Genomic DNA, 15,504 nt, shown 5'->3' on the forward strand with positions numbered 1-15,504 from the left:
CATGATTCTAAATAGCCGGAGGCCAGCGAGTACCAGTAATTGTCAAACTGGTTCAACATTACTATATTCAAGATTCGACGTGTGTATTCAGAAATTTGTAAACTCGAAGAGCCTCTCAAGAGTTTCTCACGCGTAGATCCCTGGTTTGCCACGCCGTTGCCTCAGGGGGTAGAGAGATCAGGAGGGCATAGAAAAAGAGGGCCGGAGTTATCCTACAAGAAACAAGACGCAGAAGAGGACGAAGAAAACGGAGAGAAAGGAAGAAGAGCAAGAAGAGTACGGGAGAGTAGGTAGAGAGTCCGGGCGTTGTAAAAATCTCCTGCCTGCTTCGCTCGTAGACAGTTGAATGGCCTCTGCAACTCTCCTCACGCGGCCCTAAGGGATGTTAGGCATCGTTTCCAACTGATCGATTACGTTTTACGACTTGGATCCTGAAATACGCACAATAAATTAACGAAATTTATCACATCAAATCGTTCCACTTTTATCTGACAATTATGAAGCAGTGGGACGTTTGATTACAAATCCTGAGATCCAATATTAATTAACCCGCATAGGATAGAAATATGAAAAACTTTGATATTACCTTGCTAATATTGAAGATGCAAGTTTTTTTTCGACAGTTAGCGAGGCGAGGAGGTTGAGAATTACGTGTTGTGTACAGGTCTTAAGGCTTGGAAGACGGCGAAGGGTCTGTATGCAGGAGTAGTCGGGCAAGAATCCTGCACGCTACACGAAAAGTTGCACTCTTCCCTTGATTCCTGAGCAATCGTCTCTTCCCTGGTCTTCTCCTACCACAAAAAAAAAAAGAAACAGAAGAACTTTTGGTGACTATGTAATGATCGATTATGGTGTTCGTCGAAAACGACAAGTGATTAACGAAAACGTTATACTTCTATCTCCTTCAGAATACGAAAACAGCTACCGCCAATTGTTAAAATCTATGTACATGTATATTAATGTGCATACTATATAAAATTCAAAAATTTGCTATCGTATCACTGTCAGTGAATACAAGTGCAACAACCGTACATTGTAGTAGGGAAGATAAGAGGATCAGAGGCCTCTTCTTGTTCGGTTTTTCTTCCTCAAGAGACAGAGAACAGAAAATTCTTAGGGCAGAAGACGAGGATGGGAGACGCCGTGGTTAAAAGAAAGGAAGTCAAGCGAAGTAAAGAGAGAGAGGGAGAGAGAGGGAGAGAGAGATGAGGAAGGGAGAAAGAGAGAGAAACAGGAGCGGTGTAGAATGGGTCCCGGTGGCGGTGTCGCGGGGGCAGAGACGTAATCACAGGGGCGTTGAATTAGGGAAGCATCGAAGGGAGTAGTGGGGGGGAGGGGAAGAGTCGACGGTGGAGGACCGGGGTCACCGCCATATTATATTTAGCGAGACACAGCCGTGTGAATGAACTGCATATCTCAGGGACGAACACGCTGACGATATTTTTGCTATATCGTCACCTTATTACTCGCAATTACATTAATATCTCAGCTTTCTCGATATCGAGAGAAACATGCTTGAAAGCTTTTCAAAAGTTTTAGGCAATAGACTTGAAATACTTGCAGTAACTACAAAAAGTATTGGCCCACAGCCATGTTTTCCAATGAGACGTTTTAGAGATACAGTCCATTTCCACGGTACCAAACTTCTCTAGCCACGCAAAAGTGAAGAGTAGGTAGAGAAATCTTCTCGTTATTCTAATGCGAATGAAAGAAAACTCAAGAAATAAGCCTTACGTTCGCCCTGTTTCTCTCCTACTATTCTGCAGATTTCTCTGTTACAATGGCCAATTCAGGGGAATTCAGGACCAATTAGTGGGCGGCAGTGCAGTAGGTATTTTTTCATAAAACTCTTCTGCAAGTGGCAGACGCTATTTCGAGAAAGTAATTGAAGTACCGCTGCGCTTCTTCCGGGTGTACACATGTACATATCACAGGGTAGCAGATATATCAGATGATCTGCAGTTTGTAAAATAGAACAGCTTTACAGGATGTCTTTAAAATGAACAAATAGTGACCTCTGAAAGAAAAGGATACTTCTGTGAGAAAGAAAATACTTATGGATATCGTTAAGAAGAATAAACAATAGAAAAGATATGGTACCTTGTGCATTTTAACCCAAGACGATAAACTTAAATAGACAATTACCACTTCTACCAAAGAAATATTGCACGAGTTAATTGTGTGTTTCACATGTAGGCCTTAAATTTAGCACGCGACCCTTTATCTTTGCAGATATTCGTTGCAACGTAACTCGCAGAATAGAATACTAGCTGGTGAGCAATGAACATTTACGGTAACGTGTCTCGCGTCTATGTGGTCCCTTTATCGAACGGTCACTTGTTAGAAACTGTGAATTCAAAACGGAAAGATACGTCTCTATGAAAAATGAAAATGTATTAGTAGACACTAGATAATTTCTGTTTCATCCTGCAAGTGAATTCGATAACGTGTATCATTTGTTGAAGCAGGATATGGTAATTGGTATATGGACAAAGGAAATCGAACGCTGGCCGTAAATTACCGGCACGGAGTTAATTAGAGAGGTCGACACACGGATTCTTTTCCATTGTTGCCGGCAACGGATCGCCATAGTTACAGGAACGTGGCCGCGGTGGAGATAGATTTCTCCGCGAACCGCAAGAAATCGGCGAAAAGAAAGAAGTAGGAGAACGGGGGGGTTGGGAGGTGGAAAAGAAAAGAAGAAGAAACGTCCCCATAGCAACACGACGCGATCAGGACTTGCTTGCACGTACAGCCAGCCTGTATATCCATTATACATACTTACACACATTTCTAAACAATTGTGCATAATCGTACACCTAATCAGGAAGTTACAAAATAGAATGGCTCATATATAATCTTTTAAAAATTGTGTACCATTCGAGAAGAGGACAATTGCACTTAATCTCAGAAGATCAAAATGGTTGAACCAGACTATATGACCAGCTGTTATTTCGTTCGTTCAAGAGAACAACTATATACTTGGTCGTAGAACTTTTTGAGGCAATACCATGCAGAATACAAGACAAATGCAAGAACAGTATGCAAGGCATGCCTTCCATCAAAGAAGAATTATTAGCAGTGTGAAGCCGGCGTATAAGCTCGCCAACTGGAAAACGATATTCAATTTATACCGTGGAAGTGTGAATCACATTTCCTGGTCGATACAAGTGGAATATCTCCTACGCGTGTTTTCTATATTTGAACTGATGAAATAATGTAATTTGACAACTCTACGAAACACGCACAGTATATAATAGAAAACACACCCTAAAACGTTACTCCAATGATGTAAGAGCTTGTCTGGTAACGACACATCTATTTATATGATTCTTTATTGCCTGTGGAGCCACCGACAAACAAACGCAAGCACTCCCCGAAAGCACAGAAGAAACAAAGGAAACGAGTGTAGAGACATCGGCCAGGCGCATTTGAATATCCTGCGAGCTTGCATCGACAGAAAAGTGGTCAATCCTGTCCTGCGGGAACGAGAGCCGCGAACCGAGGAAAAAGGACCTGGCCTGAGGGTGTATTCGCCTTTGGTTGCAGCTCGTCGAGCATCCAGAGCCGATCTGAGCCAACTATAAAGTTAGAGTTACAGCTTTTCAGTCTGTGCTCGAGTTTTGAATTCGAGGAGGAGACGAAGAATACACCAGAGTATCGCGACATCCTAAAACGCTATAACGTTCTGCGAAGTTTCTAGGATTGACGATTCGTGGATCGTTACTGGTAATGAAAATCACCTCAAGACGTAAAAGGATTAGTACCCCTGTATACTCAATTATGTACGTAGTCGTACGTTTTACCATCGTATTTGCATTCTGGTACGGCTTCCAGAGCGTCCCTCAGTAGCGTAACGGAAGCGAACCAGGAAGTGGAAGATCGGAACTTCCCCAGAACTTCGACCACGCTTCGATTTGACGATGCGGCGTAGGCAAATTGTTCGAAAACTCCCGCAACGAAGACAGAACCGAATGTTCATAGTCGAGCATTCGGGAGAGACAGAGCCGTGGAGAGAGGGAGAAGGACTGAATGAACCCAAAAGGGGGAGGGGTGAGGCCTCGTTGGGTAGAGAGAGGGGAATGGGAAGGTTTTGGGAGGGGGTAAGAAAGGGATAGAAAAAAGGGACACCATGGCTCGATTTAGTACTCCCATACGCCTATCTCCGCCCACCACATAGAGCAAACCGACCAATGACCGGCATGCGTTCTACTAGAGACCGGCTAGATCGAACGCACGCTGTGTGCACTTTCTCCCTCTCCTCTCTGGGCTTGCGAATTACGGACCTCGATGGGTGTTCTGTATAGAATAGGTAGCTGTGGCCTCCTGGGTAGACATCGGCAGTCGGATCGGCTCGATACGCAATACTCTATTTTTTTAAACATTTTTGTTAAAATCGCCGCCTTAAGAGAAGACAAAAGGGTTTACATGTACTATCGTCAAAATTATAATTGCAATATTCTGATCATAAATTATGTGTACCTAGTTTTCAAGAACCGTCTGCCTTCTCTCTTAATTATTTGGATTTGCCTTTCTCTTCTTTAATATTCTCCAATTTCCTTTTAAAACAACACCAAACAAACCTACAACAGGATTATTAATTACACAATGAAATTTTAGAATCGACGAATGTTCTTTAGAGAATATTTTATGTGAAGTTTTCAATGAAACAATATTTTTCACCTAATCGACTCGATTTGATAAAGGCAAAATAGATTGGCGCAAAGTCAGCCTATCGCTGGAATTAAATGGTCACGAGGCAACGTCGGTCGCCGTACCGCAACATCCGAATTCGCGTGTGCTCTTACGTAACATTCAATTGGAATGCCAGATAAGATTACACTTTATCGACAGAAGAAACGTCGCGATCAGCATGAAAAAAAGAAAACGCGAGGACGAATCAACAAAAATAGAACGACCACGTGCCTGACTCAACTGCGTTTTCTCCCCCTTTTTTTTTCTGCGTCGATGTGCGTCAATGGAAATAGTAAGTCCGGTCTTTTCAGCTGATAATTCTACTATCTATCAGCAAAAACTGCAATCATTATTCCAAACGGAAAGGACGTCTTCCTGTTTTTATTCTTTTCCAATAAAACTTTTCGCTCTAGATTCTCATAATCAGGGATTCGAAGCTTTCACGGCTTAGTATTGTACGATTATCGCACTGTTTAAGGTTTCGAATGAATATCGTGTTGTGGAAAAATTATCTCAATGGCACTTGTTCCGAAATTTTTAAACTTTCAATCAATGACAGACTGCGTGTAATAATCATCTAGAATGCAGAGAAGCAGAACAGAGCAGAGAAGCTCTGCATAGAAGAAGGTGAATGATTTACTGAAACATGAATCGATGATTAATTTCAATTACCTGTACTCGACCCGTGAACTAATTATCAGATGGCCTTGACCGACGTGTTTCGCGAGTTAGTGGTAAATTAACACTGTCTTGGTATCTCGGAATATCCGGCGATCCGCAGGTGTAATACGACACAGCGATATTATTGTCGCTCATTGTCAATGTCAGGTGCAGTCATGGATACAGAGCAGAACATCTGCACGGCAATCACTATCACTTTCGGGGACCTTCCCCGAATGTTCAAGCAAATATTAGTTAGATACAGCGTATAAGCTCTTCTTGATTGAATATTAATTCGCCATTCGGAAGAAACTCTTTGGTTCGATTCAGAGTTAAATAACTCTCTGTCAGATAAGCAGAGAACTGGTAGAAGTATCTGAAAGTCGCAACAAACCGTGAGCGTAATTTCGTGATAATGGAAAAGTCAGATACGAGTCACGTGAGAATACAATGATCAAGGATGATGCATCATGAATCACGAAACTAGAATTTACAAGTACGACATCTGAATCATACAATGTCCCTATTCATCTTGATTCTGCTGTCCGTTTCGAATTCCATTTCTATCATTTTTGCTGTGCAATTGTAGTCTCAGCGGCAACTCATTATCGAGCTTGTTAGCCAGTCGAGATAAACCAGAGGAACGCAGCTGGAACCAATAGGCAGTTTAAAAAGTGAGGTGGCCGTAAGTCCGTTTCTTTTTAACATAATTAGCATACGCGTGCGGCGGCCGTGCTTCAAGAGTTAATATCAATTCCACTGACCTAGCCAATAGCCGGCTAGATGAAGCTAACCATGCGTGTGCCCGTGACGCGAGCGAATTGGTGGCATTGCACGTTGCACCGGTTGTAACGAGGCGGTGCATGCTGCGTGTCGCGCACGGGGCACACGCAAGCAAGGCACAAGGCTTGCGCCAGACAGTCTGTTGCACCACTTAGGTATTGATCTTGGCCGGAACTAGTTTCCGTTTCCGTCTTCCCTTCCCGGCGTTTTCACGAGCTTGTTTTGATTTGATCCACAAAAATCTGCTAGCTGAACTACCTATATATATACACACACACATTCTGTATACAACGTTACATAGAAGACTTAAGAATTTCATAAGAGATATATAAGCAAAAGCAAGTCGAGTAAAGGCATTGGGAATCATTGACTCATTTGTGCTACGATTACTTTTCGGCTTATCTCATCGAAGACGATCATCGCTAAAATATTCAATTAAGGTTTACGGTCGTTTCTGTACTTGAATTCAATAGTTTCCACTTCCGATTCGAGTTTTCCGTTCGCCACTCGTTTTCTGTGCTCGAACTATCGAGCTGCAACGCGCGGGGACCGCAAGAGTAGGTAGCTACATTGATCTCGTTCGCGGATGTCTTTTCGGTTTCTCGAGTCCTCTTCCACCCAGCATTTTCCATTTCGAACTTTCAGTCTTCGATCCTTGCGCTTTGCCTTACCGACCGAAAATACCTAAAAAACATCCAACTTTGAAGCTTTATTCGTTTCACGGTTCAATTTCGAGCGAATCTTCTCTTCTACTCGGTTGGTCTAAGTGGCCTGGGCTTTGAACGGGCTCTGCGAGATGGTAACTGCTTTTCGCGAAAGTACCGACCGCCTAAAACAAATGTCTTCGAGACGTGAAAAGACGTCTGTGTGTTATCTAAGATTTTAAGGGAGCCTCACGAGAAACCGCGAAGTCAAAAAGCATCGCGTGTCCAAAGAGATCGAATGTTGGTTCTCAGAAGAAGCTAACCCATATCGTGTACCGGCACGTCTGTGTTCGTGCGTTACGCACGAACTGTCACGAGATTAGGGAAACCGTTAGAGGAGAAAAAAAGACAGAAGAACCAGCCTGAGACCCCTGGAGCACTTTCTGTCCGGTCTCTAATTTTCGATCAAACCGCGCGAAACTAATCGTCGCCGATAAGTTATCGAGGTGCTAAAACGGCAACGCGCGTTCGAGTTCCAAGAGCATAACGATAAATCTCCAATTCCCGCGCATTTATCAGTCTTCCAGCTTGCTGTTTCACTCTTTTTTTCCTCCTTCCTCGTTCCACTGCGTCCTGAGCACGTTGTTCCGATCGATCTCGACTTTACCACGTGATAGATGAAAAGAGAAAGAGAAAAAAAAAGGAACGACTGAGAGGCGGGTACTAAGGTCATTCGTAGAAGCGTCGCTTGCAACACTGTTGTGGAAAAAATGTGCCCATTTAGAAATCATTAACCGTGTGTACGATTTACATCTGATCTGGAAAGATGGCGCTTACCTTTGATCTAAGTAATTCGTTCGGCGAATCTAAATGTACTTCCACATTTTCACGCGAAAACGATCAAGCAATCTGCAGAATTTACTCGTACGTAAATTTAGCTTTACCTATTAGTCGCAAATAGACGTTTCCGCTGGCACAATCAAACGTTTTGTTGCAACGCGCCATTTCAATATGGCGGCACTCTTAAAAAGAATTCGAAGAGATAGCAGGCACGAGCGTCAGAATTTGTAGCACGACTTGTTGCCGTCTATCTTCGTGCAAACGGAATTTAAGATAAGCAACGAATAATCAGGCGTCCAAAGGAGGAGGATCGAAAAATGAATCCTAAATACGACCCAGTCGGGGATGATATCTGCGGCTCGAACAACGATGCAACAATTTCTTTGTTACCTCCAATGTCACGATTTGCAACATAATCGTCTCCGTCGAAGAATGTCCGCTGTGTCTAGAAACAAAGCAATGCCAATGCCCTTTGATATGAAGAAGACGATACAATGGAATATCACACGAGTACCTCGCCGACTATTTCTAGCAGTTCTCTTTATCGTTCGAAGGAGAAATTGAATTACGACCTGTCAACGTTTTCTTGATGCCCCTCGCGACGAATGACTTTGTTGTTTCCGGTCAGAGTACGTATCATTCTGCTTTTATTGTTCTAAAAATATTCAAATAATTTTCCATTAAAATATCAGCACGCTAGTCGAACGTTAAGAGTCATTTTAAAACTGACATTGAAAAAATAAGAAATAAATTTCTTCTAATTCGATTGGAATATCAAATAGTCGTTATTTTGACTCTATTTGTGACGAGTATATTTCCTGTCTGGCGATATCAACGGTCTCCGATCCGAGGGAACGAGTATAATTTTTTCGTCGATAATTATACGCAGAACTCGTTCGGCTAATTGCACTCCTTAGTTGAAATTCCTGTACCCGGACGGAAGGTGTAATTTTGCACAATAATAAAGAATAGTTGATAGAGATGTGCATGTATTTCTCTTGGAAACATCTTCGCCGCTTCGGAACTGTCAAAACGTGCGCATGCGCCGAAGGGGAAGTGAAATAACAGGGAATGTCATTGACCCCGGCTGTATGTATCCAACGAGAGGTTAAGGTTAATTTTATCGCTCAATGGCGAAAAATACTTTTTCCATCGATATGGAATTCTATGCAGACGTTACAAACCGAAGAACGAACATCCCTTTGTGATATCCCTACGTTATAATGTTCCATAATTTGAGACCGGCTTTGGGAGCTCGCAGACTGATGCAAATGCTCAACAGAACAGGGCCTTCGGTTATATCTTTTCCCTCTGAGTAACGCAACGCACAAGGTTTTACTAGAAACCAATCGTACCAGATGATGATTAACAAATTTTTAAACAATTCCAACATATTTTCTTGGATAATAGGAGAATTCATTTCAGAGTGAATGGAGTATGGAAAGTTATAAATTCGTCAGATTTGTAGTTCCGAAACAGTGGTAGAAAGGTGCATGGAAGTATCGATCTTTCCTCTTTGCGAAAAGGCTCGAACTTTCTCGTGAAAAAGGTAACAGAATTCCTATAATCAACAGAACTACACACGTATACGTACATCCATTGTAAGATCAGAAAATGCAAGACGAAACACTCATATTCCTTAAGCCTACCTATTAGAAGGAAACGGAACGAAACGAAGAAGAGGAAGCTAGGTATGTAGTCGAGTATCCACATGCACTCGATACCACGTGCAGATTCGAAATAAGTGCTAATAGAACTCGTACTGATAAGATGCTGCGAAAATTGAAAAACTATATCATATAAAACAATAAAAAAGCTAGTGCTAAACTATATCCAAGTTATATTTAAGATCGCATTACATTGTTTACCGTTTACTTACGTCCGAAATCCTTGATCCAAGTTCAGCTTCTTCAACGATTATCTCCATCGAGTGCACCAGATATCCCAGAACTATCCACGAGTTCCCTGGAACCTTCAGCACGTCGGCCATACACTGTGTGGTTACACTGCACGCACACATCCGTTGCACAGCACAATTAACTCGAGATTCAGGAAGAGAAGAAGAGAGAGAAAACACATGCCACTTTGCTGGACACCCGCGTCACACGTCGGAAGATCCCATGTTTCACGGCTCACAATCACGGTTCGCGCGATCCATCTCAAAGATCAGGCCCAAGAAAGACCCCAAAGCTCGCCATCTAGCGCCCTCTGAAACGGTTTCAGCAAAATCAGGTATCCCCTGGCTAACGATTCTTGAAAAATTACGTAGAAATTAAGAGGTTGGTAGCCCGCAATCAGGCTTCCAATACCGAAAGTGTCTCCGAACTACGTAACCATATTGAATAACCGCGCGGAAGAAGACAATAAAATTCACTGGTCAGACGTAGTGTTCTTTTTAAATATATTACTCGAACAGCGATTCGAGATAACACGTAAAGGTATTGTGCACGAGTACACAGTGTCGAGAAATAGGAAAACGACATAAAACGTAGTCTGTGGTAGCACGTATACATGTAACTCGTACTTCGGACATACGGCTGCGCAAGAAGCGAGCTTCGTCGGTGACAGCGACAGACTGCGTGCCGTTGGGACGCCAGCTGAACCAGCGAACGAACCGAGACAGTGGACGGTGGAACGCAGACGGGAGGAACGGAGGAACGAGCGAAACGGCGGACTATCAAGCGTGCACCTTTGCTCCCCACGACAACGATCAACCGCGCGCGCGGCCCCCGGTTGCACTTCGTGTTCCGCACACGCATCGGCCTCGCATCATCTTTTTCATTGGGGGCTCTTGAACGGCGAGGTGGGGAGGAAGTAGTAGCTTACCCGGTGCACCGGGGATATTTCATTGGGCCCTGTGTGATGCAACATGCTCTCTATACCGTGGATGGGAATCGTGGTGTTCGAGGAAAAACCGCCCCTAAATCCTGCAACAGGAATTATTTCAGAGAGGTGTCATAAACTTGATCGTTTCTGGTAATTAAATGGTGAAAAATTGTTTCATTATTTTATATTCATAATCAATGATAAACGTTGCGAGGGGGAAAGAGAAGAGAGTCTCATCCTACTTCCGAGGACGAGGTCGAGGCACCTCGTGCGGAAAAACCGAACGACGGGGTCAGACGGCCGGGTTCAGTGACACGGAGAGAATTTGCTTTTCCGCGGGGGTGGAAAGTAGAGGAAGAGAGATGGAGACTGAACGGGGGAGGGGGCTGTTGGGATGGCCAGAGGGAGGGGTAGAAAAGGAGGGAGGACTCGACAGGGTAAACGTACTTACACGCTAGCACGAATTCGGCGCGAAGGAGACCAGGATCGAAGCCGAATGTTCGTGTAGTTGCAGAGAACCTCGAGGCTGTCCCGAAGGCGCACATGGCTGCCTCTCCTCTCTTTCTCTCTCTCCCTCTCTTTCTCTGTCTGGCTTTTACCCTCTCATCCCCTTACAGTTAGTGGTCTGTCGCGTTCCGTCTCTGTTTCTCGCAATTCTGGGCTTAGGCCGTGCGAAATTCAGTACCAGTGGCGTAACCAGTGGGGGACCATCTACCCCACTCCATGCATTGCCATAGTCTCACCGTTACCCCTCCCATCGTGCAGCCGACCAGTGTTGCCACTTACCAATGGCGTTGCCAGCTTGTTGTAACCGAATGGGAGCCAGCCCCCTTACCCCTGCCTAAGGTCGACTTAGAAAATCAACCAGCGTACAGTGAAAATCCCGCCCGCGAGTCTAATTTTCACGCATGACTATCTGTCTCCCTCTCTATCCATTTAATGAGCGATAAGTGTGTTAGCCTTGAGAGTTATTCCGAAATCCAGTACCGAGTAAATGTACTGAGAATTAGGAATCTAGTCAAATCACCGGTCTATCTATACCGGTATATCCAAGACCCTATAGAATGAACAAAGTAAAAATTAGATTGCATTCTTAAACTTGGATTCAAAGATTATCATGAAGAATATTTTAGTGCACGTTTATGTACCATCATAGATCGTATCCTGTAATATATACATTTCGCGATGGTCTGATGTAACAGCAAAATGTCTCTGGATAATTTTATTTTTCTGTTGCGCTGGACGGACCAGTCTCTCTTCTCACGGAGAGCTGCCACTGAACGTGTGTGGAGCTCGCCGCCTGTCCACAGTACAGACGCAAGTGTACCTATGTATGCACATACATAGTGTGTTCACACGAGAGCTTGAAAAGTGCAACGGACGATATCTCGTGCTGCTGGTTGCAATATGTGTAGTGGGGGTGGTAGTGGAGGCCGACATGGCGGCCAGTTTTCTGGAACGTACACCAGCCTGCCTTTCTACCAATTTTCATTCTTCGACCATTGTCTGCTTTTTCAATCTTTATCTCTTTCCTTTCTTCGTTCCATTAGCCTTTCATCTGCCTTCCTTGCCCTTTTATAAAGGAAATGGAATCGACTGAGATTGAAAAGAACCGTACATTGGATCGTCAAACATACTTTTATCAAAAGTCTAACATCATCGATACCAACAATTGCATATAAAAATATTGAACTTGGTCAGATACCTTGATCGTGTACGATTTTTATTACGTACAATAGCTTGGATACTCGGTGAGATTCTCTGGTCAAAGATTACATTGGAAGAAAAATTAATTACACGTGAAGATCATAGATGAAGGATCACAAAGAGGATCCAAGAGCCTTGTATCCCCATGTATGTTAAATATTTGTCGTCACAGGCTTCATTACTCTCGAAAGGTTGATCAAGGGGCCGCGGAGAGGCAGCAGAAGTCAATAAGCAGAAGAGCTAAGTGTCGAAGAAGGCGTGCAGGCCTCGAACTTTAATTCGTATGAGTGAATATCGCTCAATCGAGCCAAGAAGATTTCGTCGATCACGCTTCGCTGCTGCTTTCCACCAGTGTGTCCCATCCCATTCTGTGCTTTACCTTGGCCTAGCCTATTCCATACATCCATGGTGATCAAACTCAGCCGCAGAGTGTATCATCCCCAAAATCCAATTCAAACTCAATCAATCGAATCTGCAGAAACTTGCAATTTTCCAGACTGCACCAGCCAACATGGCTGCTACCCGCTTTTGGTATAATTTTAATTGCTGAAGTGGGCCATCTATGCAACAGCTGCGAACCACACAGGATATCGTGTGCATGTAGTCACTCGTTAATTGTTAGAGAACTCAAGTTTTCCACTAACACATAGGGAAGCTTAAGTCAGTATATACATATATAATTTGCAAAATTATAATATTCATTCTTCCTCTCTCCCCACCCTTTTTTATCCGCTTCGACACTGTCACGGATATAGTACATATAATCGAGGATAAAAGAGCAAAGCGAGTCAGCGAATGGAGTAGACAAAGACCGAGAAGCTAGAGTGTGGCCAGTGAAGGAGAAGGGGACAGGAGAGCGAGTGCAGTTCTCGCGATCCAGCGTGCGTTGCACTCCGCACGAAAAAACATCGTCCGGGCGGGCCGAGGAAGGAGGAGGTGGGTCTTCGTGCATCTCCGGCCCGCGTCGGAGCTTATATTGATCACGAGAGAGTGCACGATATTCGAGAATACATTATACACGGACTCTAGCCTAGCTGGACTGCCTATAGTCACGCGGAGTATAGGCGGCCAGGCCGCTGCACTCGACTCCCTCTTCCCCCACCCTTCCCCTATCCCTCTCTGCGACTTGATCCCCTCTCTGCTTTATTATCTACCTGTCCCTGTCGAATGCAACCCCCACCCCCACCGTTCTTCTTATTCTTCTTCTTCTTCTCCTTCTTCCTTTTGCTCCCACTGAACCGCCAGTTTGGCGATGAGTACTCGTTTGCCTCCGAATCTCGAATTTTGTGAACAATTTCATGGTAGGAATGAATCTGACTGATGGTTGGATCTGGAATTATTAAGGTTACATTTCTTAAGGATTGTTGGTTTTGGATCTGTAAAATGATAATGAATAGTATCAATAGCGTTTACACTGTTTGAGTCGACCTAAAATGCCTCAAATCCATCGCTACCATATGTCTCGTCGTCTTTCTTCCCCTCTGATTCTACCTTTCAAACACATCCGTCCATCCGCGTACACACAGACCTAAAGTGCTCGCTCTCTTTACGTCTCATCTTTTATCCCTTTCTTCCTTCCAGTTCCTCTCCGTATTCCTACACCTCTTCGTCGCATACCCCCCGTATATCTCTCCTATGTTTTCTGCCGTTCTTTTCTCTCCGCCGCTCCCGCTAGAGGACGATCGCCCGTGCATTTCCTCTGGAATTTATGTGTCCGACAAAGGTACAAACGGATCATCGTATCTGTAACTCCTCTACTTTGCTGCGCAATCGTTAACAAAAGAATATTCTTCGCCTAGGGTTCTTCGAGACAGGAAGTTATCATGGTATTATCACCAGACTGGACTCGGCATAGTTTTCAAAGCGTATCCGTGGGATAGACTCTCCTGCAGCGCAAGCATTAATCCAGAAGGTTCTTCGTAGCATCCCCCGGGAGTCTCCCCGCTTGTCGAGGAGACGTAGACGACACTGTTGGAGGGGGGATTCGGATGGAATGGAGGGAAAAAGAGGCAGGGGACGGCTGGCTGGGTATGCATGGTAGGGGCAAGAGAGGACCTTGGCCTTTTCGCGGGGCAAAAATAAAACCTGTTGACACCGAAGCCCCGCGAACGCAAAGGAACCTCTCTCTCGCTCTCCCCCTCCCCCCTCTCTCTATCTCTCTCTCTCACACACACACTCTTCCTTCCTCAGCCAGTTTCCAATATCTTTCTTAAATATCCTTCTATCCAGTAGATTTTACGTGAGCTGCACAATTTTCAAATTCGCACGTCCATGTTAGTTAAGTTACAATCCAGTTTGGTCTAAAACTCCAACGTGTTTCATAAATGGAACATGATAATAAGTATAGAGGTTGGCTGGAAGATTGGATAGAGCGTGGAAGGAGACGCATTTTGTATTCCCGCGCTCGTTGAGCGTCATCGTTATTGCCGATGCGTGAAATGAACGCCCCCGCAAGTTGCTGCGTCCTCAGAGCTGGATTTCATCGCGTGTCGTCGCTCCGTCTCGCAAGGACATCCCCAATATTCGATTTTGATCTTCCAATCGATTCGCTTCGATTTTCTTTCTTCTGGCTTTCCTTTGCACCCTAATCCCACAATATTTCAACGTCCACTATGGATGTTCTATCTGAATCCTGTTGTTTAGATGTGTCATTTATTGTCAGTAATTTTTATTTTATTCAATTCTAATTTAATTTACCGTTTGTTTACAGCCGCAATCGCTTTATAGTATCGTGACGTCTTCTGAGAGAACTCAATTTATTCTGTGGTCGAATGTGCGAATTTCCCTTTCATGGCTAACCACTCGGCACTTCGCCGCTGTTCAGGCTACGCGCACGTAGCTGAAGCATGCACCTTGATGCGACTAGACTAGCCAGAGACGACATGTACCGTCCTCCGGTATCCTCAATCTAGCTACAGACAAACACCACCAATCTCTGTGTACTCGGCGAGGGAAAAACAATACAAAATCCACCGACCAAGCTACTGCTGCTGATCCTTCTTCTTCGTGAGAAAGTATTAAACAGCGGAACAACGCAGGCAATTCTTACTACAGCTCTAGTTATTTGGCCAGGGTCTATAAATTAGGTAAAAAATAATCATAAATAATCGAGAAGAATTGCCAATGGTAAATGAAGATGCATCGAAGCGTAAACGCATTCTGTAAGAATGCACCTGTCTATCAAAGAGTATGCGGGTAAACGAGCTTGCGCATAAAAATGCGATTCTTCTGCAAAGTTGAATGATTCCCGTGACAAGAGAAAAGGTCACGCGAACCTACGCAACCACGATACAGGTGTGTGCACCACGCATGAATACTCGTGCACAGCTTCACGAGTCTTCGTCGATGT

The 15,504-nt window shown here is 44.1% G+C and overlaps 1 long non-coding RNA gene across 1 annotated transcript; it reads right to left on the reverse strand.

The window, feature by feature from the left end:
* Positions 1-616: 616 nt before the first annotated feature.
* On the reverse strand, positions 617-10,378 carry LOC143426907 (uncharacterized). The gene is made up of 2 exons (XR_013102209.1): positions 9,502-10,378; positions 617-791 (listed from the first exon to the last, which is right to left on the reverse strand). It is a non-coding gene; the product is annotated as an uncharacterized LOC143426907 (long non-coding RNA).
* Positions 10,379-15,504: the final 5,126 nt, after the last annotated feature.

This window comes from Xylocopa sonorina, chromosome 9 (genome assembly GCF_050948175.1).
Source record: "Xylocopa sonorina isolate GNS202 chromosome 9, iyXylSono1_principal, whole genome shotgun sequence".
Lineage (NCBI taxonomy): Eukaryota > Metazoa > Arthropoda > Insecta > Hymenoptera > Apidae > Xylocopa > Xylocopa sonorina.